Source organism: Paramormyrops kingsleyae, chromosome 6 (assembly GCF_048594095.1).
Source record: "Paramormyrops kingsleyae isolate MSU_618 chromosome 6, PKINGS_0.4, whole genome shotgun sequence".
In the NCBI taxonomy this organism is placed as follows: domain Eukaryota; kingdom Metazoa; phylum Chordata; class Actinopteri; order Osteoglossiformes; family Mormyridae; genus Paramormyrops; species Paramormyrops kingsleyae.
In genome coordinates this window covers 37,347,327-37,373,782 of record NC_132802.1, presented here as the reverse complement: position 1 = coordinate 37,373,782, position 26,456 = coordinate 37,347,327, and positions in this window count along the sequence as shown.

Here is a 26,456-nt window from a genome sequence, read left to right as displayed (position 1 = left end):
ACTATGTATGCGACGCACTTTTAACACATAACTTGTTGGCCCCTGGGCCCAAATATATAAACAGCCTATGTATAACCCTTCATGATTGTCAAGTAGCTCTTTTTAGATATTTTCATATTTGCATTATGCCCCCAGTATTATTCAAGAAAACACAGCATTTTCTTCTCAATATATTTCTTCTCAAAAAGGCTGCGAGCCGCTGGGCTGCTGGGATTGCTGTTGAGGCTGCTGGGATTGCTGTACTGTACGGGAGTGGTGTAGTCGCTGTGTGCACTTGTGTTGTGTTGTGCGCCTGTTGAAGCGGTTGATTTGAATTATCTGTAAAGTATATTTGAGTGTGCCAGCACGGTTACGTGGGTGGTTGTTGTTTCATTTTTAAGTTTTATTTTTACGTGTGTAATTGTCTGTCCTTGTTAATTGACAGCGTGAGTGTTACCGACAGCTGCGGGCGCGAGCGGCGTTTCTGCCTGCGTCCTTCGCATCAAACACCCCCGGGTAATATTATCGAACATCGGTAACATTAACCTTAAAAGGACAGTTGCTCCGGAGCTTTGCTCGGTCGCCGGTCGGGGCCGGGAGGACATTTTCCACTTTTTTTCCCGCTCCGGCAGTAGCCTGCTTTGAGAGGGTTTTTTGGCCTCCCTAGAGCAACTTCGCTTTAGTTTAGCTTAGTAAACGTGGTTCAGAAGGAAGTTAATCTCGGGTAAGTAATTGTAAATTTGGTTATTTTAAAAGTTTAATTTAAAGGTTGTTATCGCTGACGCTGCCAGATAATTTATAATAAAGTACCGATTTTTCGCAAGTGTTAATTTAGTGTTTTAGTGTACTCGGCACTTTGTTTTAACTATACGTTAATTAGATCAACTAAAAGTTTAAATATTCTCTTAATATACTGGGCTGGGAGTAAAGGACGGGGACATAGTGAGTTAGGTAATTATGGGGCCAGCTCAGTGTTGTGTTTGCAAGATGTTTACCCTTCTGGATGCTTGCGTCCAGTCGGACTTCGTCTGCGAGCGATGTAGGTTAGTTGACTCACTCATGGTCCAGGTTCGTGACCTAGAGGAGCGACTGGCTCTCATCCAACACAACAATGAGTTTAACGAGAGAGTTAATACGCCTTCTAGGGAGACTGTATGTACGTCACAAGCGGGGAGGGGGGAGAATGATGAACAGGTAGGTCGAGAGAGCTGGGTGAACGTAGGTCGTAGACGTAGAAAAGGGCGTACACAATTCACAGAGGCGGCATCACCTGAAGTAACGGTGTCTAACCGCTTTCAGGTGCTTCCGGCTCACTGGGGAGGCAGGTGAGCCCTTGGGCACCAAGGAGCCACCTGACCCCAGTAGGAGGGAGGTTGTGGTAGTAGGGGATTCAATTATAAGAGGGGTAGATAGTTATGTGTGCACCCGTGATAGAGGGTCCCGTACGGTGTCTTGCCTGCCTGGTGCCCAGGTAGGGGACCTTCCAGATCGAGTGGACAGGCTTTTGGCCCCAGCCGGGGTGGATCCAGTGGTCGTGGTGCATGTTGGCACCAATGACATAGGAAAGGGCAGAAGGGCTGTTCTGCAAGATAAATTTATAGAAGTAGCGGATAAGCTTAGAAGCAGAACATCCACGGTGGTATTCTCTGGAATACTTCCCGTGCCACGTGCAAGTCAGGCAAAGTTAGCTGAGATAAGGGAATTTAATGCGTGGCTAAAATGGTGGTGTAGGAAAGAGGGGTTCAGGTTTATGGGGCACTGGAAGACCTTCTGGAACAGGTGGGACCTGTTCAAGCCGGACGGGTTGCACCTGAACCATAGGGGAACCAGTGTATTGGGGAGGCGTATGTGCAGAATAGTTGAGGAATGTTTAAACTAGGGACTGGGGGGGCAGGGAGGTCAGTTAAGAATTTATGTGGGGAGAGACAGAAAGCCCAAATAAATATTAAAAGTAGACACTGTAAAAGGCCTACCATTAGTGGTCTGTGTTTGAATGCTAGGAGTATTAGAAACAAAATTAATGACTTGGAGGCTTTGATTTCTTCAGACAATTACGACATTATAGGAATAACTGAAACATGGATGAGTGACAATGATGGTGATGAATATAATATGGATGGTTATACGTTGTTCCGTAGAGACCGGATAGGCAAGAAGGGAGGTGGTGTTGCAGTATACGTAAAAGAAAACTTGCAGGCAAGGGATCTCACTGATAAAAATAAAAATTCAGAAGCTGTATGGATAAAACTTGATGGGTTTGTTATAGAGCACCTGATGTAGCTGTAGAGGAAAGCAGAATATTATATGATGATATCAGGATTATGAGTAATAAAAATGATGTGGTGGTTATGGGTGATTTTAATTTACCTGGGATACAGTGGGACACAGTCTCTGGCTCTTCTGTAAATGAACTTGAGATGGTGGAATTAGTACAGGATTGTTTTTTTACTCAGTTTTTTAATACTCCTACCAGGGGAGAAGCCCTTCTTGATCTCGTTTTCTGTAATAACCAGGATAGGATTGGAAAATTAGAGGTTTTAGACCCATTGTACGGTAGTGATCATAACATGGTTAAATTCGAGGTTAATTTTAGTGTCCGAAGAGCAAAGTCGAAATTAAAAGTATACAATGTTAGGAAGGCTAACTTTAATGGTATGAGACGGAAATTAGAAACTGTAAACTGGACAGAGTTAAATAGCAAAACAGTAGAAGAGGCATGGGAATTTTTCAAAAGCACATTGTTGCAAGTGCAAGAGGACTTCATACCTGTTTCCAGCAAAACTAAATCTAGGAAATGACAACCTGTCATGACAAGGGACACCACCCCCGGGAATTGACGTCACGCCTACCCGACTATTTAAACCCCGCACGGAGATCGCTCCGTGCGAGGTATTGTTAGTTATGACACTTCCAAGCGAACCTAATCCCTGTCTCTGTTTCAGCTCCGTTCCGCCCGATTCTCCCTACTCCCTTTGCCCGCGCCTCCTTCTCCTCCCCACCTCCCTCCCGGCCAGCCCTGATCGTCCCACGTGGTTCCTCCTCGTGTGTCTTGTCCACGTCATCGGACGGATTTCCCGGCTTCCCGACTCCCCTACGCCCGGCTTCAAGACATCCCCTCTGGACGCTCCTTCGGCTTCGGTGAACTGTATCGGACTGATCTCTGGTTTCGACCCCGCTTGTCTTCTGGATCCGATCCTGCCTCGTCCCAATAAAAGACTTCTGAGCTCACCCGGGTGTTCTGTCGTAACACAACCAAGGTGGTTTACTAAGGAAATTAGGAATAAAGTCAGGAGGAAAAGGGCTCTGTTCCACAATTGGAAAATAACTAATGATTTCAAAATTAAGCAGGAGTATCTAAGTCTACAGGCAGAGTTAAAAAATGACATTAGGCTATCCAAGAGGGATGTAGAAAGAAAAATTGCATTGGAGGCTAAGCATGACAGTAAAGGTTTCTTCCAATATTTTAACTCCAAGAGAGCACTAAAAGCTGAAATCACTAATTTGCAGGATAGTAATGGACTTATAATTGATAATGAAATTGATATGGTAAATGAGTTTAATGATTCTGTCGTAACAGAATACCTCGCCTACATAATGTCAACGGAGGACCAGGTGAACCAGCTTCAGGAACAGGTTCAGTCCATGACCGAGCTGGTCGGACAACTCCTGCAGGAACGAGCTGCACCGATCTCCCTCCCGGATTCACCATCCAGATCACCGGTTCCGATCGCACTACCGAACCGGTATGAGGGAGATCCCGACGCCTGTCAGGCCTTCCTGATGCAGTGTGGACTATATATCACTCACCACCCTGCTCAGTTCCACTCTGAAGAGGATAAGGTCCACTTCGTGATCTCCCTCCTGGGGGGCCGTGCTCTGACGTGGGCAACGGCCTTATGGGCAGAACGTAGCTCCTTGCTGCTCTCATCCCGGGATTTCCAAGACGCCTTTAGGGCGGTCTTTGACCACCCCGCTGTCGGTCGAAGCCTAGGCGACCGGCTTCTCGACCTACGCCAGGGGAATCAAACAGCGGCAGACTTCTCTCTGGAGTTTCGCACCCTGGCTGCCGGGTTACAGTGGCCTGCGGACTGCCTCCAGGTAATATACCGGCGTGCTCTCCGACCAGAATTGCGTGCGGAATTGGCCTGCAGGGGAGTTTCACGTTCCTTTGACGACTACGTGAGACTTTCCATCTCTCTTGACACCATAATCCGGGAACAACGACGTGCAAGTCGTCATGTGGAACGATCCCTGGCCGCTCTCCCAGCTCGATCGGACGATTCTGAGCCCATGATCGTGGGACGTGCACCCCTGACGACGGAGGAGAGAGAACGCAGACTGCGAAGGGGTCTCTGCATTTACTGCGGTGAGACAGGACACATCTTGCGCACTTGCCCGGTGAGAACCCCTCGACGTAACACCGGAGAGACACAGGTGAGGAGCCTCCCTATTCCTTCTATCACACAAACCCAGATGACTGTTCCTATTGAACTTATTTGGGGAAAAGGCAGAATCCAACAGATTGCCTTAGTTGATTCAGGGGCAGCGGGAAATTTTATTGATAAAGATTTCGCGTTAACTCACAACCTCCCGATAGAAGCGCTACCACAGCCCCTATGTGTGCGAGGGATAGACGGCGAACCACTAACCTCGGGTCGCGTTACCTCCCGTACTGGAACAGTAGTACTCAAAGTAGGACAATGCCATAGCGAGAGTATCCAATTTTTACTAATTTCCTCTCCAAAAGACCCTGTCATATTGGGGTTCCCTTGGTTGAGAGAACATGATCCCCGGATAGGATGGAGGACGGGTGAGATCCAGGCCTGGTCCTCACGATGCTTCCACACCTGCCTGTCGGTGCCCTGTCGTGTTTCTTCGTTAGAAAGCCCTCTTCCGGAGGACCTTTCCAGTATTCCCAAGGAATATTGTCGCTTTTCAAAGGTGTTCAGCAAGAAGGAAGCGTATGGTCTTCCTCCGCATCGCTCTTCGGACTGTGCCATCGACCTCCTCGAGGGTGCAACTCTCCCTCGAAGTCGATTATACTCCCTATCTCGAGCGGAGGAGGAGGCCATGTGGACCTACATCTCGGAATCGATAGAACAAGGCATCATCCGTTCGTCTACCTCTCCCGTAGCAGCCGGATTCTTCTTCGTGGGTAAGAAAGACGGTGGCCTTCGCCCCTGTATTGATTACAGAGCTTTAAACGCTATCACCAAAAAGCGACGCGAACCACTACCACTTATCCCCTCCGCCTTAGAACAGCTCCGTAGGGCACGGATTTTTACTAAGCTCGATCTGCGCAGTGCTTATAATCTCATCCGGATTCGCGAAGGAGACGAATGGAAGACGTCATTCCTTACCGATACCGGACAATACGAATATCTCGTTATGCCATACGGGTTGGCAAATAGTCCGTCTATCTTTCAGGCTTTTATTAATGACATTTTCCAAGATATACTACATCGGTTCGTGATCACTTACATAGATGACATCCTCATCTATTCGGAAGACGAAGTCCAACACGTTTCACATGTCCAGCAAGTCCTTCAAAGATTGGCTGACCATCAGCTCTACGTTAAGGGAGAGAAATGCGAATTTCATCGCTCCACGATCAAATTCCTCGGCTACCTCATACGACCTGGAGAGGTTGCCATGGACCCGAGTAAGATACAAGGGATCTGCGAATGGCCACAACCCAAAACCATCAAAGAACTCCAGAGGTTCCTGGGGTTCGCGAATTTCTATCGCCGCTTCATCCGAGGGTTTAGTGCAGTGGCCGCTCCCCTAACTAATCTGTTAAAAGGAGGAGCGAAGAGACTCGCGTGGTCAGAGGATGCTACGCGGGCCTTCGCCGAACTTAAGGAGAGATTCTGCACTGCTCCGGTTCTTCAGCAGACCAACCCCGACGAACCCTTCATCGTGGAGGTGGATGCATCAGAGGTAGGGATCGGAGCCGTGCTCTCCCAAACGGATCCCCGATCAGGTAAGGTTCACCCCTGTGCCTTCCTCTCCAAAAAGCTCAGCCCAGCCGAACGCAATTACGACGTGGGAAATCGTGAATTGCTCGCCATCAAGCGAGCCCTCGAGGAATGGCGACATTGGCTCGAGGGGGCGAAACATCCTTTCAGGGTACTCACAGATCATCGTAACCTGCAATACCTGCAATCGGCGAGACGCCTTAATCCTCGCCAAGCCAGGTGGGCACTCTTTTTTACCCGGTTTGATTTCAAGGTGTCTTTTATCCCAGGAACTAAGAACGTCAAGGCGGACGCTTTATCCCGCTGTTTCCCAAGTCCTGAAGTCACCGAGGAACCGACCTCGGTGTTGCCTTCCTCCTGCTTCGTTGGTCCCATCCAGTGGGACCTGGACCAACAGCTCCGACAACACAACGAAAAACACGCCCCCCCGATGAGTTGCCCGGCCGGTCGTACGTACGTACCGTCCCAGCTACGAAACTCGATCCTTCAGTGGGTCCATACCTCTCTAGGCTCCGGACACCCCGGGGTAACGACAACAACCCGTCTCGTAGCCAAACGCTATTGGTGGCCAGGGTGGCGTCGAGAGACCGAGACTTACGTCCTGTCATGTCCAGTATGCGCCCAGAGTAAGTCTTCGACGCAACCTCCAGTCGGGCTGCTTCAGCCTTTACCTATTCCCTCTCGTCCGTGGTCCCACCTGTCCATGGATTTTGTCACGGATTTACCTTCCTCGCGAGGACACACCACCATCCTGACCGTAGTAGACCGCTTTTCCAAGATGTGTCGCTTAATCCCTCTCCCTAAACTGCCTTCCGCCTCGGAATTAGGGGAAATACTCTTCCAGTGGGTGTTCCGCTACTATGGGCTACCAGAGGATATCGTCTCAGACAGAGGTCCTCAGTTCACGTCCCGGGCATTCCGTGCATTATGCGCCAAGATGAACATCAAGGTGAGTCTGACCACTGCTTACCATCCGCAGGCTAATGGACAAGCTGAGCGGGTAAATCAAGACGTGGGCAGAATACTTCGGACCCTCTGCTCGTCCCAGCCAGGGGAATGGTCCCAGTTCCTACCCTGGACAGAATACGCACGAAATTCTCTGGTACACTCTGCTACGGGACTAACGCCCTTCCAATGTGTGCTTCCAACGCCCCTTTTTCCCTGGCAGTCTTCTCCCTCAGATGTACCTGTGGTCGAACAGTGGTACCGCCGTAGCGAACGTGTGTGGACCCAGGCCCATCGACAGCTTTCCCGAAGGATGGAGCAGACCAAGAAGCGAGCCGACCGACGACGTCGGACGGCTCAGACCTATAAGCCGGGTGACCGTGTTTGGCTTTCTACACAACACCTCCGGTTGCCTCGGGGTCGTAAGTTGGGTCCGAAATACATCGGTCCCTTTCGTGTGCTCACGCGCATGGGACCCGTTACTTACCGCCTGCAGCTGCCTAGATTATACCGCATCCACCCGGTGTTTCACGTGTCTCTCCTGAAACCCGTACGCTACAGCCTGGCTCACGCCCCCTCCGATGCTCAGGATCCGCCGCCGCCGATCGCTTTGTCCGACGGCGACGCGTACGCGGTACACTCCCTCCTGGATTCTCGTCGCCGGGGAAGGGGTCTTCAGTATCTCGTGGACTGGGTAGGATACGGTCCCGAGGAGAGGTGCTGGGTTCCCGCTTACGATGTTCTGGACCCCTCCTTGATCGCTCAATTCCATGCTGACCACCCCTCTCGGCCGGGACCCCGACCCCGGGGCAGACCGCCTCGCCGCGCCCGACCGCCGGGTGTCGGTCGTCAGAGGGGGGGCTCTGTCATGACAAGGGACACCACCCCCGGGAATTGACGTCACGCCTACCCGACTATTTAAACCCCGCACGGAGATCGCTCCGTGCGAGGTATTGTTAGTTATGACACTTCCAAGCGAACCTAATCCCTGTCTCTGTTTCAGCTCCGTTCCGCCCGATTCTCCCTACTCCCTTTGCCCGCGCCTCCTTCTCCTCCCCACCTCCCTCCCGGCCAGCCCTGATCGTCCCACGTGGTTCCTCCTCGTGTGTCTTGTCCACGTCATCGGACGGATTTCCCGGCTTCCCGACTCCCCTACGCCCGGCTTCAAGACATCCCCTCTGGACGCTCCTTCGGCTTCGGTGAACTGTATCGGACTGATCTCTGGTTTCGACCCCGCTTGTCTTCTGGATCCGATCCTGCCTCGTCCCAATAAAAGACTTCTGAGCTCACCCGGGTGTTCTGTCGTAACACAACCAAGGTGGTTTACTAAGGAAATTAGGAATAAAGTCAGGAGGAAAAGGGCTCTGTTCCACAATTGGAAAATAACTAATGATTTCAAAATTAAGCAGGAGTATCTAAGTCTACAGGCAGAGTTAAAAAATGACATTAGGCTATCCAAGAGGGATGTAGAAAGAAAAATTGCATTGGAGGCTAAGCATGACAGTAAAGGTTTCTTCCAATATTTTAACTCCAAGAGAGCACTAAAAGCTGAAATCACTAATTTGCAGGATAGTAATGGACTTATAATTGATAATGAAATTGATATGGTAAATGAGTTTAATGATTATTTTTCAAGGGTGTTCACAATAGAGAACACAAGTAACTTACCACCAATTAATACAAATACAGCATCGTCTATGACCAATATATGTATAACTGAGGTTGATGTGATACTAAGCCTAGCTAAACTCAAAATAAATAAATCACAGGGGCCTGATGGCATCTTATCTATAGTTTTAAAAGAGATGAGGGATATTATTAGCCAACCTTTAACTTTAATATTCAGGAAATCGTTATCTGCGGGTGTGGTACCATCAGATTGGAAGCATGCTAATATAACACCCATATTCAAAAAAGGGGATAGAAGTAATCCATCAAACTATAGGCCAATCAGTTTAACTAGCATTACTGGAAAAATAATGGAAGCTATAATTCAAGTGAAAATGGTAGATTACCTAGATGCAAATAACATCATAAAGGATAGCCAACATGGATTTAGGAGAGGTAGATCCTGCTTAACGAATCTACTTGAGTTCTTTGAGGAAGCTACAAGTGAAATTGATCACAAAAAGGCCTATGATGTGATTTACTTAGATTTCCAGAAGGCCTTTGATGTTGTCCCCCACAAACGGCTCTTATCAAAGCTTAAAGCTGCAGGGATTTTAGGAACTGTGGCAGCTTGGATCAAAAACTGGCTAACTGACAGGAAGCAGCGAGTAGTTATTAGAGGCACAATGTCACAGTGGGTCTCCGTTCATAGTGGGGTACCGCAGGGTTCAATTTTAGGACCACTATTGTTCCTAATTTACATTAATGATATTGACACAAATACATACAGTAAACTGGTTAAATTTGCAGACGACAACAAGGTGGGCGGGGTAGCAGATACTAATCTAGCAGCTGAGAGGCTTCAACGGGATCTGGATTTAATTAGCGACTGGGCTGATACTTGGCAGATGAAATTTAACACAGATAAATGCAAGGTAATCCATGCAGGGAGCAGAAATATAAAGTACAGATATTTTATGGGTTCCACTGAAATAAAGGTAGCTGATTACGAGAAAGATCTCGGTATGTATGTTGATGCTTCCATGTCCCACTCTCGCCAGTGTGGGGAAGCAATAAAAAAGGCGAACAGAATGTTGGGTTATATCTCTAGAAGTGTGGAGTTTAAGTCAAGGGAGGTGATGTTACACTTATATAATTCCTTGGTAAGACCCCACCTAGAATACTGTGTGCAGGTTTGGTCACCATACCTCAAGAAGGACATTGCTGCCTTAGAAAAGGTGCAACGAAGAGCTACGAGAATGATTCCTGGTCTTAGAGGAATGTTTTATGAGGAGAGGTTAGCGGAACTGAATCTGTTTAGCCTTGAGCAAAGGAGACTAATGGGGGATATGATTCAGAAATAAATAAATAAATAAATATACTGTAAAAGACAGTATGGGATTAACAAAAAACCTTTCTCCCTCCCTTTATTTCTTCCTTTCTGAGCATAGTTTCTGGTCCAAAACATGCAAATGGTGACCACTGAACTGAAAAACCAAAATAAATAACTGTAAAAGACAGTGTGGAAAACAATTAACCCCGTGGACCGGACAAATACAAAACTAATGATTAAACATTAATGGCCAGTTTCCCAGTCAAGGATTAAACCTAATTAAGCCTAGACTAGCTTTGAGTTACAATGCTGAATCTCCATTGAAACGGCAATTTAGTCCAAAACTAGTCTTAATCCTTGTTCGGGAAACCGGCCCTATATTGGTCTCTTTTTGTATGTTTTCTAAATAAGACCGCGTGCCTATACCCAACTGTAATAGCGATTAAAGCGATCTATTGTTTTAGTATTTATGTTAAAGCAAGACTTTTATTTTATTACTGTTGTGGGATTGATCTTTGGAAACACTTACATTTAATAAGCACAAAAAACATATGACATAAACACGACTGTATTGTGGGTTTCACGGCTTTTTTGGAGGTCACCGACTCCGCTGCTGTGAAAATTACTGACTGTCTCATTGTTGTTTTGCTGGGTTATCGGTATACTAATGCTATTGCCTATTAACAAAAACCAAAGGTATGATACGCTGAAGTATATTAATTGCAGCTGGTGTTTAAAAGGAGCTCGCCGGTTCTATTGATGATAGGACCTTTCTGAAATATTCTCGGACCATGAAATAGGAAGGCAATTCACTTATAGCTCTGTAGCGGAATCAGCAGAGGAATCAGCCTGCACCGGAAGTGAAGCAGCCGTCTTAGTCAGAATGCGGAAGTGAGCGTGCATATAGCGCATTGTACAGTATGGGAGCTAAAAACACCTTCGCGCATGGAGCATTGCCTTAACCTGTATCAATCTATTTGACAAAGACACAAGGCCCGCCCCTTCCCTACTTCTGATTGGCTCATCAGCTAGTATGTGTATTGTTTGAGTCGTTCAGCGTTAAAGCTGCTCTCTGACCTGCGCATCTCAGATCTAGAGAAATGACAGATCAATATCCGCGAACCTGATTTTTTTTTTTTCCGCAGCCACAGTACGCCGGAAATCCGGCGTGGTGCCGGAACGCTATCACCCCTGCACTGGCGAGAGTGGGACATGGAAGCATCAACATACATACCGAGATCTTTCTCATAATCAGCTACCTTTATTTCAGTGGAACCCATAAAATATCTGTACTTTATATTTCTGCTCCCTGCATGGATTACCTTACATTTATCTGTGTTAAATTTCATCTGCCAAGTATCAGGCCATTCGCTAATTAAATCCAGATCCCGTTGAAGCCTCTCTGCTGCTAGATCAGTTCTAGCATCTGCTACACCGCCCACCTTGGTGTCATCTGCAAATTTAACCAGTTTACTGTATGTATTTGTGTCAATATCATTAATGTAAATTAGGAACACTCCCACTAAACATTGGACGTCGGATAGGCGTGCAGATCATGTCTATATTAGGTCCGTCAGTCCATGACCAATTCTGGACATCTATACAACGTCCAAACTAGGTCCACAATTTGAACGTCCATCCATGACCCAACTTGCACGTCAATATGACATTCAACATTTGAACGTAATTTTTTTGACGTTATTTGGACGACTATGACAGGTGCAGGAAATATAGTTTTATTTACAAATATCAACATTGTTGTTATCAACATAATAAATGTGAATACAGATGATTATTTCGAAACAAACATGATTTATTATGCCAATGCGTACGTATTTTATGTGCATTTGCGCTGATATGACAATAAATTATATCGTGCATTGTTTTTTATGTTCGTTCTGAAAACCATGTGAAAACTGAGTAGTGCAGAGCAGCTGTAACAGTTTTATCCACGTCCCTCGCGGACACTTTTCTGCACGTGCAGAACGCGGGATTTCAAAATCTGGCAGCAGCTTGATGCCCGGTCGAACAAATTAACATCCAGCTTGCTAAGGCCACTTAAAATTAATAAATAGTTTTACATGGACGCCCGCCTCAATTTTTTGGTGCCGCCTCGATTTTTTTTATATTTTATATTTTTCAAAAAATCCGTTTTTTTCACCTCAAAAACTGTCAGAGATCGTCAATGTGCCAAATCCTGATATCCTGTGCACTGTGAGCAAGTAGTCTCTTGTAGGGTGGTCCAATAATAGTGACCCTCATTGATGTCAAACAACAGCACTTCTATTGTTTGAAACAATGGAAGTGCTGTTGTTTTGCTATTGTCAGGAGGACGCTTTTATTGGGCCATTCTGTGGCAAGACCATTAAACACTTAGACTAGGCATTTGTTTTGAAAGTTTCTCTTTTGTAATTGTTTGAACTGTTGAGAGTTTAAAATGTTGAGATACTGACAAATTAAAGTTTAATTTTCTAGTTTTAGTATATCTCTGTTGCCGATCGTCTTTTCGCTAAAAATATAAAATATAAAATATAAAATCCCCTACTCACCAATATTTTAGAAGTTTGAGTCATGTAAAACAATTTATTAATTTTAAGTGGCCTAAACCAGGTTAATGCTAAATTATGTTTTTTACTTTTCATGATACTTTAGCTCTGTACTGTTCTGTTGTATACACTGTAGCACCGGCGGGGCTCATGTCCCAGCATGCCCCGCGTGCAGTTGTAAATAGCCATTGTTGTGTTGTTGCTGTTATTGTTTATAGGTAATTCCTTATTGTTGCACATGTGTTTACATGTGTCTTGTGTGTACCCGGTCTGATCCTCGTGTGTAATTAGCTTACATAAATGTCCCACCGTGGATGCGTCTTACAGTTCGTTGTCTGACAACTTTGTGTTTCTTACGTATAATTATGTTTGGTGCTCTTTGGGTGCCTGATGTAATCCTTGTACGGATTATTAATTGAGTGGATGTTCCCCGACAGAGTAGTCTCCGTGTTTCTCTGCTCGCGATACCTCCATCTGCCCGTCGCAGCAATACGTTATTTAAATTTAAGTTTTAATTGAAAGCATGGTGAAATTGTTCGTTTATATATGAATTTAGTCGAGACACGACATACACAATGTCTAAAATTAGTCTGCTTTTGGTATTATAATACGTCCACAACGACCACATTTGGACTATAAATAGCCCATACATGGAGGTCCCACGGCCGTCAATACTAGACGTTCATTAGACGTCAAAAAAAGACGTCGCCTGGCGTTACAAAACAACCCCTTCAGTGGACCAAAATTGGACGTCCAAAAACGACATATTAAATACGTCATTCCGACGTCACTATGCGCAGTGGGCTAGTGGTCCTAAAATTGAACCCTGCGGTACCCCACTATGACATTGTGCCTCTAATAACTACTCGCTGCTTCCTGTCAGTTAGCCAGTTTTCGATCCAAGCTGCCAAAGTTCCTAAAATCCCTGCAGCTTTAAGCTTTAGCAAGAGCCATTTGTGGGGGACAACATCAAAGGCCTTCTGGAAATCTAAGTAAATCACATCATAGGCCTTTTTGTGATCAATTTCACTTGTAGCTTCCTCAAAGAACTCAAGTAGATTCGTTAAGCAGGATCTACCTCTCCTAAATCCATGTTGGCTTTCCTTTATAATGTTATTTGCATCTAGGTAATCTATCATTTTCACTTGAATTATAGCTTCCATTATTTTTCCAGTAATGCTAGTTAAACTGATTGGCCTATAGTTTGCTGGATTACTTCTATCCCCTTTTTTGAATATGGGTGTTATATTAGCATGCTTCCAATCTGATGGTACCACACCCGCAGATAACGATTTCTGGAATATTAAACTTAAAGGTTGGCTAATAATATCCTTCATCTCTTTTAAGACTATAGGTAAGATGCCATCAGGGCCATGCGATTTGAGTTTAGCTAGGCTTAGTATCACATCAACCTCAGTTATACATACACTCACCTAAAGGATTATTAGGAACACCTGTTCAATTTCTCATTAATGCAATTATCTAATCAACCAATCACATGGCAGTTGCTTCAATGCATTTAGGGGTGTGGTCCTGGTCAAGACAATCTCCTGAACTCCAAACTGAATGTCAGAATGGGAAAGAAGCAATTTTGAGTGTGGCATGGTTGTTGGTGCCAGACGGGCCGGTCTGAGTATTTCACAATCTGCTCAGTTACTGGGATTTTCACGCACAACCATTTCTAGGGTTTACAAAGAATGGTGTGCAAAGGGAAAAACATCCAGTATGCGGCAGTCCTGTGGGCGAAAATGCCTTGTTGATGCTAGAGGTCAGAGGAGAATGGGCCGACTGATTCAAGCTGATAGAAGAGCAACTTTGACTGAAATAACCACTCGTTACAACCGAGGTATGCAGCAAAGCATTTGTGAAGCCACAACACGCACAACCTTGAGGTGGATGGTCTACAACAGCAGAAGACCCCACCGGGTACCACTCATCTCCACTACAAATAAGAAAAAGAGGCTACAATTTGCACAAGCTCACCAAAATTGGACAGTTGAAGACTGGAAAAATGTTGCCTGGTCTGATGAGTCTCGATTTCTGTTGAGACATTCAAATGGTAGAGTCAGAATTTGGCGTAAACAGAATGAGAACATGGATCCATCATGCCTTGTTACCACTGTGCAGGCTGGTGGTGGTGGTGTAATGGTGTGGGGGATGTTTTCTTGGCACACTTTAGGCCCCTTAGTGCCAGTTGGGCATCGTTTAAATGCCACGGCCTACCTGAGCATTGTTTCTGACCATGTCCATCCCTTTATGACCACCATGTACCCATCCTCTGATGGCTACTTCCAGCAGGATAATGCACCATGTCACAAAGCTCGAATCATTTCAAATTGGTTTCTTGAACATGACAATGAGTTCACTGTACTACAATGGCCCCCACAGTCACCAGATATCAACCCAATAGAGCATCTTTGGGATGTGGTGGAACGGGAGCTTCGTGCCCTGGATGTGCATCCCACAAATCTCCATCAACTGCAAGATGCTATCCTATCAATATGGGCCAACATTTCTAAAGAATGCTTTCAGCACCTTGTTGAATCAATGCCACATAGAATTAAGGCAGTTCTGAGTGCGAAAGGGGGTCAAACACCGTATTAGAATGGTGTTCCTAATAATCCTTTAGGTGAGTGTATAGCTGTCTCATTGAAATGAGTGTGGAACCTGTATACATGTTAGAGAGATGGAGAATGCCGCTTATGTCAAAATGACAGGTTGGGTCAAAGGTCACAAAGGTCAAATAAATCAAAAAGTGACAGGTCCGGGCTGCAAGCCAGGTGACGTCATGAATTTAAAATAGGTGGCTATTTTTTTTTGGCTGTGAGCCAGTTGAGCGTTGGGATAGGGGTTTATTTGTATATAGTTTATTTATTTATTATAATTATTATAATGTAATTATTTATTATTATTTAATTATTTATTATTATTTAATTATTATTATTATTTTATATTGAGGAGAGTGCTTATGAGTGTGGTGTTTTGTCTGCATCCACCGGGTGCCGAGCAGGGGACTGAGCAGGGGCTTGGTGCGTTAAGGTCCCAAACACTGGGTCTGAGTGGGGTGGGTTACCTGATGGAGTGTGAGCGTACGCTGTACCATGGTAAGGTCCCGGGCTTTGGAGAATCCGTAGAAAAGGGCTCGGAGAGAGCGATGCTGTGTCTGGTGCGGTACCGTGGTAAGGTCCCGTGGCTTTGGATAATCCGCAAAGGACTCGGAGAGAGCGATGCCGGAGAGCTGAGAGTTGTGCTGCTGCGCGAGACTGAAAGAAACCCTGTGAGAATGAACAAGTTGGAGCTAAGAATGAGAGGAGGAGCTGGGTCTGACATCCAGTAAAAAACGCTTAGCAGTAGTTTGACCGTCTGTGTGTGTGTGTGCGTGAAAGCCGACACCCCCCTGCAGCAGTAGCAGTTTGGCCTTGTGTGGTAGTTTTTTTCAAACTTGTGTTTTTCCTCATGCAACCTATGTACATCCCGATAGGTCAAATCCCGGTCAAACTGTAATTTGGGTCACACATCAAGTTGGACATTTTGTATTTCAGTAAATTTTGTCTTTTCCCCCGACTCCCCCCATACCGTCTGTGCAGTTAAAACGTACATCGAAATAGACATCAGATAAAACTTGACAGGACGTATATTTCTCCTTAAAGAATCCTAAGAAGTAACCAACCGCAGATATTTTTATTACCTAAGTATACATTGGTATTACCCCAGTATGCCGAGCAGGGTTTCCCTCCTTTGGTAGACACAAGTACCCCCACCCAGTATCATCAAGGCCTTGCCCTACTAGAAAGAGAAAACTACATGGGACCTGCATAGAGTAAGTATATTATTTCTTTTACGCGTGTTTTATGATAAACACCATACAATAAAATAACTTAAAATAATTATTTTATTTTTAGAGATTCAGCTATTTTGTGTTTGTTTTTTTTTCTCTACGGGAGACGCTGCGGATAGAAAACTCCATATAGTGAGTATATTATTTCTTTTATACGTATGATAAAAACGCTATTCATTAAAAATAACTTATTCTAATAATAGGTATTCTCTGTTTTTTCTATGTACGAGAGAGACGGGGCGGACCGGTCAAGAGAAAATCTACGCAAGACCTGAATCAGCAGGGTATGGACGGAGCAACACCCCCTCCTCTACCCGAAGCGCTATTAAATGAAATAGACAACATCAACAACGCTAATAATGATGAAAATGATGCGGTTTACTTTGCTCAACACGACTCGCCACCCGCAGCGTCTGGTGAAGCGACGGCCCAAGAGCCCTGTTTGCTACCATCCTTAGAGACATTATTAATAACCTTCCTGTGCTGTTAGGGTCGGCACCGACCCATTTTTAAGTTTAACATGCATAAAAGCACCACATATATTTGTGCATACTCTTAAAACGAAAGGCTCCATATTGAACCTTTTAGATTGGTACATATATGACACTCCTTGGACATTCTCAATTAAAAGAAATGGCACCTTTTTGAAGGCAATGGGTATATTTCCTCTGGTTAGAACCCCTATAGTTCTATATAGCACACCCAAGAACCTTTTTTTCGAAATATATACTGCATCAAAGCTTTTTGACTTTGTCAGGAATCTCTATTTAAACTAAATAAATTAAAACAAAATCAAGGTAAGGCATCCCCACACATGTAAGGTAAGATAAGACCAGTTCAGTTTATTTATATAATTCTATAGAGGTTTATTTTATCATTATTTTTTATTGAAAACGAGAGGAATGCTGTCAAAAGAAAGGTCCACAAAGCCACACCAAAAATATTAAAACTTTAATATTAATAATAATTTAGATTTAAAAGATTTAATATAATATTAATATTAAATCTTTTCATGGATAAGGAAGCCTAACAAGGTAACCAAGAAGTAAGAAACAAATTGGATGATAAATAATTGTTTTGAGGGTATCTTATGGCTGATGTAAGACACGTGCTGCTTGACACCGACCCGTCTAACATAAGAGACAGGAACAGAAAGCTAACATAGGCCGAAGGTTAAGCGTGTTAAATGAAAGGCAGCGGGATAATTCCCCATAATGCCGCACTATAACAAATTCAAACGCGACGTGAAAATGTTTAATAGACCTCAATAAAAATGTCAGGGACGTCTACGACAAACGCAGATTGTTGACTAGTGCGGAAACTGCCTTTTGGATACCGAACTGTAAAAACTAGCAGCATCGCAAAAAGGGTGTTGTAAGTCTTTAAAAATATTTCATCGAATGAATTTGTTAGTGTAACATGAAAGTTTTTCAAAGATGTACAGATGTTTTAAAATGTAATATGAAAGTTTTTCAAAGTAAGATGTACAGATGTTTTAAAATGTAACATGAAAGTTTTTCAAAGTAAGATGTACAGATGTTTTAAAAAATGTAACATGAAAGTTTTTCAAAGTAAGATGTACAGATGCTTTAAAAATGTTCGGATGTTTTATTTTCTAGACGCGTTGTACAAAAACGTTTTGTTATGTGTACGCAGCGCAAGCATGTTTGTACAAAGTTTTATGCATTCATTTTGCGAATCAGTTTTGAAATCTAATATGAACGTGGCTTTTATTTTACAAAAACAAAGTTGCAAAAAATTTGTAGGCTCTTTATCAAAGCAGATTTTGTTAATATAACAGTTAAACAAGTTTTTTTTAATTTATTTTCAAAGTTGCACAAGGGTTTTAAGTACACGTGTGTTTTATTTTTCAAACTTGTACAAAAATGTGTGTGTACATTTATCAAATGAGTTTTAAAATGTAACATGTACAGGTATTTTATTATTCAAAATAAAAGTTGTACATACATTTTGTTATATGTATGCAGCACGGTCATGTTTTTAAAATGTACTAATTTTTGCGGGGTGGTGGGCACCTCTCGTGGAATCTATCAATCTTTAGCAGCTTTTGAACCCTGAGCCACACGGGGACTGGGGCTTTTAACCGTGAGACTCGACACCTACACATTAGATCCTTAGTTCAGCAATGGTTCCCATGTACCCAGTGTATAGGGTCAGGTCCATCGCAAGAGAATGTCTCCGCCGTGAGAGAACGATCCACCAGCATTTTGTGTATCAACGAATCTGTAACCATTCTTTCCATTCATTATATGCTGAGTTTTCCAAAATTGTTTTTTAGCTGAAGCATAAAAAGCTGTAACTTCGAGTGCACCTGGTTTAATAGCATTTTATTTATAACAGTAGGAGCTTGTAAACTGCATTTAGCGGTCGCATTAAAACACATTAAAAACTTTAAAGAATAAAGCCTTAGTTATTTTTAATAAAGACGGCTTTCTAGTAAACGGTTTTCCTACAAGGTGATCCCGTGGCCTATACTTAAGACATCCGGGATGTTAAGTTAACAGTAGTGACTGAGTTTTTTGCACTATTTGTTTATTGTTTGTTGTGTGTTCTACATACATGTTTTCACTGGAGGATCTGCTTTTATTCTCATTGTACATGTGTATAGTGACAATAAAAAGGCACCCATTCATTCATATAATATGTCGGACACAATGGCTCTGAGCACGAGGGAGTCTGCGGTGAGGCGCACGAGCTGCTAGCTGATGTAACGCTGCGAACAGTGGGGCTCTGACATTCTTAAGGTGCGGCTAACTATCCCCGAGACACTTTAGCCAGGATCGTGTATATTTGCGCTTAATGCTGCTGTCAATGTCAGGGTTTTGTTGACTCTTATAGGGAGCTGGCGAGCAATAACATTTTTTGGCTGGTCCTTTTCATTCAGTACATACACGCTTTAGAAGAAAACCTAATCACCATTAAAATAAATAAATAAATAAATAAATGTACAAAACTATTGAAATCTCCCAGAAGCATGTGCATATTTTTCTGGTTTGCGTGTGTGTGGGTGGGTGTGTGTGCGTGGTTGCCTAAGCCCAGTCGGCCTAGTGTTTGATAGGTGATGGAGAAGCGTACGGTCGTGGGGACAATAAACTACATGCGCCTATGCCAACATGTGTTTAAGTACTGTATAGCGACAAACATGGACGCTTTCTTTAACGTAAAACAGTTAAAGGCTCATTCGGTTTTGTTAACATTCTTAATTTTTTTAATTTCAAGTAGCCTCTAATCACCTTACATTAGTTCTGATTTACCGTAGTCACCAATTAGAGTATTTTAAAACAATGTCACTGAAATGTCACCACATGTTAAAGCTATCAAGGAAACATGATTATATCAGCGGAACAAACCAGTCGCCGGTATGTATAGACAGATCATGTGTTGCTCATCAATCGACAGCATTTTGAAATCTATTTGTATTTAGACAAATATATAGGGAATAAAGCGTTGTGTTTTAAAAGCAGACATTGAGGCCGAATTTAAATTGGTCACAATTGTATTTTTTTCCGCAGCTAGAAGTGTCGGCTGAGCCTGATTTTAATTGGCATGTCGGTTTAGGATTCTTGCAGTAGAAGTTATGCAGTGAATTGCGGTACTCTGAAATTAAGTGATATGTGTATTAGAAATTTACTGGGCTGGGAGTACGGGGTCATAGTGAGTTTGCTAGATGTTTGCAAGATGTTTGCCCTTCTGGACGTTAGTGTCCAGTCGGACTTCATCTGCGAGCGATGTAAGCTAGTGGACTCACTCATGGTCAAGGTTCGGTCAAGGTTCGCGACCTTGAGGAGCAACTGGCTCGCATCCAATGCAACAGTGAGTTAGATGAGCTAGTTGATACGCCGTTTAGGGAGACGGTGTGTACGCCACTAACGGGGGGGAGGGAGAATGAAGAGCAGAGAGGTCGAGAGAGCTGGGTGACCGTAGGTCGTAGACGCAGGAAAAGGCGTACACACGTTACAGAGGTGGCATCACCTGAGGTGTCTGTGTCTAACAGGTTTCAGGTGCTTCCAGCTTTAGAGCCGGAAGGGACTGGGGAAGCAGGTGGGCCCTTGGGCACTGAGGAGCCCCCTCCCCCCAGAAAGAGGGAGGTTGTGGTAGTGGGGGATTCAATTATTAGGGCAGTAGACAGTTATGTGTGCACGCGTGATAGAGGGTCCCGTACGGTGTCTTGCCTGCCTGGTGCCCAGGTAGGAGACCTTCCAGATCGTGTGGACAAGCTTTTGGCCCCAGCTGGGGTGGATCCAGTTGTCGTGGTGCATGTTGGCACCAACGACATAGGCAAGGGTAGAAGGGCTGTTCTGCAGGATAAATTTATAGAAGTCGCCAATAAGCTTAGAAGCAGAACGTCCATGGTGGTATTTTTCGAAATACTCCCCGTGCCACGCGCAAGTGAGGCTAAGTTAGCTGAGATAAGGAGATTAAATGCGTGGCTAAAAGGATGGTGTAGGAAAGAGGGGTTTAGGTTTATGGGGCACTGGAGGACCTTCTGGAACAGGTGGGACCTGTTCAAGCCGGATGGGTTGCATCTGAACCGGAGGGGAACCAGTGTACTGGGAAGGCGTATTTGTAGAGTAGTTGAGGAATGTTTAAACTAGGGACTGGGGGGGCAGGGAGGTTAGTTAAGTATGTAACTGGGGGGAAACGGAAAGCCCAAAAAAATCATATTATAAGTAGGCACTGTAATAAGCCTACCCTTTGTTGTCTGTATTTAAACGCCAGGAGTATTAGGAATAAAATTCATGATTTAGAGGCTCTTATCTCATCGGACTCTTATGATATTATAGCAATAACTGAAACGTGGTTGAGTGATAAGGATGGACAAGAATATAATATGGATGGTTACACATTGTTCCGTAAAGACCGTATAGGTAAGAAGGGAGGTGGTGTTGCAGTATATGTAAAGGAAATCTTGCAGGCAAGGGAGCTTACTGATATAAGTAAAAGTACGGAAGCTATATGGGTAAAATTAGATGCTACAAACTCAAATAGCCTAATTGTCGGTGTTTGTTACAGAGCACCCAATGTAGCTGCTGAGGAAAGCAGATTGTTATACAGTGATATTAGGATTATGAGCAATAAAAATGATGTGGTAGTTATGGGTGATTTTAATCTACCGGGGATACAGTGGGACATTGTTGCTGGCTCTTCTGAAAATGAACTTGAGATGGTGGAATTAGTACAGGATTGTTTTTTTACTCAGTTTGTTAACACCCCTACCAGGGGAGATGCCATTCTTGATCTTGTTTTGTCTAATAACCAGGACAGGATTGGTAAATTAGATGTTTTAGAACCACTTGACAGTAGCGATCATAACATGGTTAAATTTGAGGTTAAGTTTAGTGCCCGAAGAGCAAAGTCCAAATCAAAAATATATAATGTTAGGAAGGCTAACTTCAATTGTATGAGATTAAAACTAGAAACCGTGAACTGGATGGAGTTAAATAACAAAACTGTTGAAGAGACATGGGAATTTTTTAAAAGCACATTATTGCAAGTACAAGAGGACTTCATACCTGTTTCTAGCAAGAATAAATCTAGGAAATTGCAACCTAGGTGGTTTAATAGGGACATAAAGTATAAAGTAAGGAGGAAAAGGGCTTTGTTCCAGAGATGGAAAATAACTGATGATGACATAATAAAGCAAGAGTATCTAAATCTACAGGCTGAATTAAAAAATGACATTAGACGAGCTAAAAGGAATGTCGAAAGGAAGATCGCATTGGAGGCTAAGGATGACGTTAAAAGTTTCTTCCAGTATTTTAACTCTAAAAGAGCTCTAAAAGCTGAAATTACTAATCTGCAGGATAGTAAGGGTCTTATAATTGAAAACGACATTGACATAGTAAATGAGTTCAATGATAGTTTTGCACGGGTATTCACTGTCGAGGACACTAGTAACTTACCAGTTCTTATTACTAATTCAACATCGTCTATAACTAATATATATATAACTGAAGCTGATGTTTTGCAAAGCCTAGCTAAGCTCAAAATAAATAAATCACAGGGCCCTGATGGCATCTTACCTATAGTGTTAAAAGAGATGAGGGATATTATTTGCCGACCCTTAACATTACTGTTTCAAAAATCCTTATCTGAAGGTGTGGTACCTTCTGATTGGAAGCATGCCAACATAACGCCCATTTTCAAAAAAGGGGATAGAAGTAATTTGTCAAACTATAGGCCAATCAGTCTAACTTGTATAACTGGTAAAGTTATGGAGGCTATAATCAAAGAGAAAATGGTAGATTACCTGGACTCAAATAACATTTTGAGGGATAGCCAGCATGGATTTAGGAGAGGTAGATCCTGTTTAACAAATCTGTTGGAGTTTTTTGAGGAAGCTACTCAGGAAGTTGATGATAAGAAGGCCTATGATGTCATCTATTTAGATTTCCAAAAGGCTTTTGATGTTGTTCCCCACAAGAGGCTCTCACTTAAACTCAAAGCGACAGGTATTTTAGGAACTGTAGCGACTTGGATTGATAACTGGTTAACGGATAGGAAGCAGCGAGTAGTTATAAGAGGCTCGATGTCACAGTGGGCCTGCGTTCATAGTGGGGTACCGCAGGGTTCAATTTTAGGACCACTTTTGTTCCTAATTTACATAAATGATATAGACACCAATATATACAGTAAACTGGTGAAATTTGCAGATGACACCAAGGTGGGTGGTGTAGCAGATACTGAACTAGCGGCTCAGCAGCTACAGCGGGATCTTAATTTAATTAGTGACTGGGCTGACACCTGGCAGATGAAATTTAACATAGACAAATGTAAGGTACTCCATGTAGGGAGCAGAAATATAAAGTACAGGTATTTTATGGGACCTACTGAAATAAAGGTAGCTGATTGTGAGAAAGACCTTGGTGTGTATGTTGATGCTTCCATGTCTCATTCTCGCCAGTGTGGGGAAGCAATAAAAAAGGCCAATAGGATGTTGGGGTACATCTCCAGGTGTGTGGAGTTTAAGTCAAGGGAGGTAATGCTAAGATTATACAATTCCTTGGTGAGACCTCACCTAGAATATTGTGTACAGGTTTGGTCACCATATCTTAAAAAGGACATAGCGGCCTTAGAAAAGGTGCAGCGTAGGGCCACAAGAATGATTCCTGGTCTTAGAGGAATGTCATACGAGGAAAGGTTATTTGAGCTAAATCTGTTCAGCCTCAAGCAAAGGAGACTGAGGGGGGACATGATCCAGGTCTATAAGATTCTAACAGGTTTGGATGCTGTTCAACCGAATAGTTACTTCAGCATTAGTTCAAATACAAGAACTCGTGGCCATAGGTGGAAATTAGCGGGAGAACATTTCAAACTGGATTTAAGGAAGCACTTCTTTACACAGCGTGTAGTCAGAGTATGGAATAGTCTTCCTGATAACGTAGTGCAAGCTGAATCCTTGGGTTCCTTTAAATCAGAGCTAGATAAGATTTTAACAACTCTGAGCTATTAGTTAAGTTCTCCCCAAGCGAGCTCGATGGGCCGAATGGCCTCCTCTCGTTTGTATAGTTCTTATGTTCTTATGTTCTTATGTAATTGTGAAGCGTCATCTTCCTTTGTTTTAGGTTCACCCCAGGCATTTTATGAATTGTAATGTAATATCAGACAGTGTGTGATGAATTTCTGAAGGCATGTTATATATGACCATTTCGTGGAAGCGTCTCATGGAAAAATGTAGTTGCAGTTTGTCAGGACTAAAGACTGGCTAATATGACATGGTGAACAAGTCCTGTGGTTAAAGAATGCCTGCCTGCTGCTTAAAACATTGTGTTGTATGCCGAATATTTCTTGCCCATAGACTACATGTTGCTATACTGTTCCTTTATAATATTCAAGTATTATTTTTTAAATCATTTAATGAAATAGGTAAATATCTCATCATTGATGACTATGGTCCACCTGAGTGACAAGTAACCTGTCCTGGACAGAGGTTTCTTTAAGGCCTGTTGTGGGAACCCCATGGTGTAGCATTAAGAGAAAGAATACAGGGAGTGGTACAAATGAGCAGTTGTCCTGCCCCCTTTTACTCATTTTGGATGCTTAAATTACTAAATTGTGATTTTAATGCTAATCTGTATGATTATATGGTCTGAGTGAGTCTCCAGTACTACATGAATGGTAAACTTAAAAACTTAAAAAGGAGACTAAGGGGGGATATGATTCAGGTCTATAAGATTCTAATGGGTCTGGATGCCGTTCAGCCAAATGACTATTTCAATATTAGTCTAAATACTAGAACTCGTGGCCATAAGTGGAAATTAGCGGGAGAACATTTTAAAACAAATTTGAGGAAGCACTTCTTTACACAGCGTGTAGTCAGAGTATGGAATAGTCTTCCTGCTATTGTAGTGGAAGCTAAAACCATGGGTTCCTTTAAATCAGAGCTAGATAAGATTTTAACAACTCTGAGCTATTAGCTAAGTTCTCCCCAAACGAGCTTGATGGGCCGAATGGCCTCCTCTCGTTTGTAAATTTCTTATGTTCTTATGTTCTTATGTTCTTATACCGGCGACTGGTTTGTTCCGCTGATATAATCATGTTTCCTTGATAGCTTTAACATGTGGTGACATTTCAGTGACATTGTTTTAAAATACTCTAATTGGTGACTACGGTAAATCAGAACTAATGTAAGGTGATTAGAGGCTACTTGAAATTAAAAAAATTAAGAATGTTAACAAAACCGAATGAGCCTTTAACTGTTTTACGTTAAAGAAAGCGTCCATGTTTGTCGCTATACAGTACTTAAACACATGTTGGCATAGGCGCATGTAGTTTATTGTCCCCACGACCGTACGCTTCTCCATCACCTATCAAACACTAGGCCGACTGGGCTTAGGCAACCACGCACACACACCCACCCACACACACACACGCAAACCAGAAAAATATGCACATGCTTCTGGGAGATTTCAATAGTTTTGTACATTTATTTATTTATTTATTTATTTTAATGGTGATTAGGTTTTCTTCTAAAGCGTGTATGTACTGAATGAAAAGGACCAGCCAAAAAATGTTATTGCTCGCCAGCTCCCTATAAGAGTCAACAAAACCCTGACATTGACAGCAGCATTAAGCGCAAATATACACGATCCTGGCTAAAGTGTCTCGGGGATAGTTAGCCGCACCTTAAGAATGTCAGAGCCCCACTGTTCGCAGCGTTACATCAGCTAGCAGCTCGTGCGCCTCACCGCAGACTCCCTCGTGCTCAGAGCCATTGTGTCCGACATATTATATGAATGAATGGGTGCCTTTTTATTGTCACTATACACATGTACAATGAGAATAAAAGCAGATCTTCCAGTGAAAACATGTATGTAGAACACACAACAAACAATAAACAAATAGTGCAAAAAACTCAGTCACTACTGTTAACTTAACATCCCGGATGTCTTAAGTATAGGCCACGGGATCACCTTGTAGGAAAACCGTTTACTAGAAAGCCGTCTTTATTAAAAATAACTAAGGCTTTATTCTTTAAAGTTTTTAATGTGTTTTAATGCGGCCGCTAAATGCAGTTTACAAGCTCCTACTGTTATAAATAAAATGCTATTAAACCAGGTGCACTCGAAGTTACAGCTTTTTATGCTTCAGCTAAAAAACAATTTTGGAAAACTCAGCATATAATGAATGGAAAGAATGGTTACAGATTCGTTGATACACAAAATGCTGGTGGATCGTTCTCTCACGGCGGAGACATTCTCTTGCGATGGACCTGACCCTATACACTGGGTACATGGGAACCATTGCTGAACTAAGGATCTAATGTGTAGGTGTCGAGTCTCACGGTTAAAAGCCCCAGTCCCCGTGTGGCTCAGGGTTCAAAAGCTGCTAAAGATTGATAGATTCCACGAGAGGTGCCCACCACCCCGCAAAAATTAGTACATTTTAAAAACATGACCGTGCTGCATACATATAACAAAATGTATGTACAACTTTTATTTTGAATAATAAAATACCTGTACATGTTACATTTTAAAACTCATTTGATAAATGTACACACACATTTTTGTACAAGTTTGAAAAATAAAACACACGTGTACTTAAAACCCTTGTGCAACTTTGAAAATAAATTAAAAAAAACTTGTTTAACTGTTATATTAACAAAATCTGCTTTGATAAAGAGCCTACAAATTTTTTGCAACTTTGTTTTTGTAAAATAAAAGCTACGTTCATATTAGATTTCAAAACTGATTCGCAAAATGAATGCA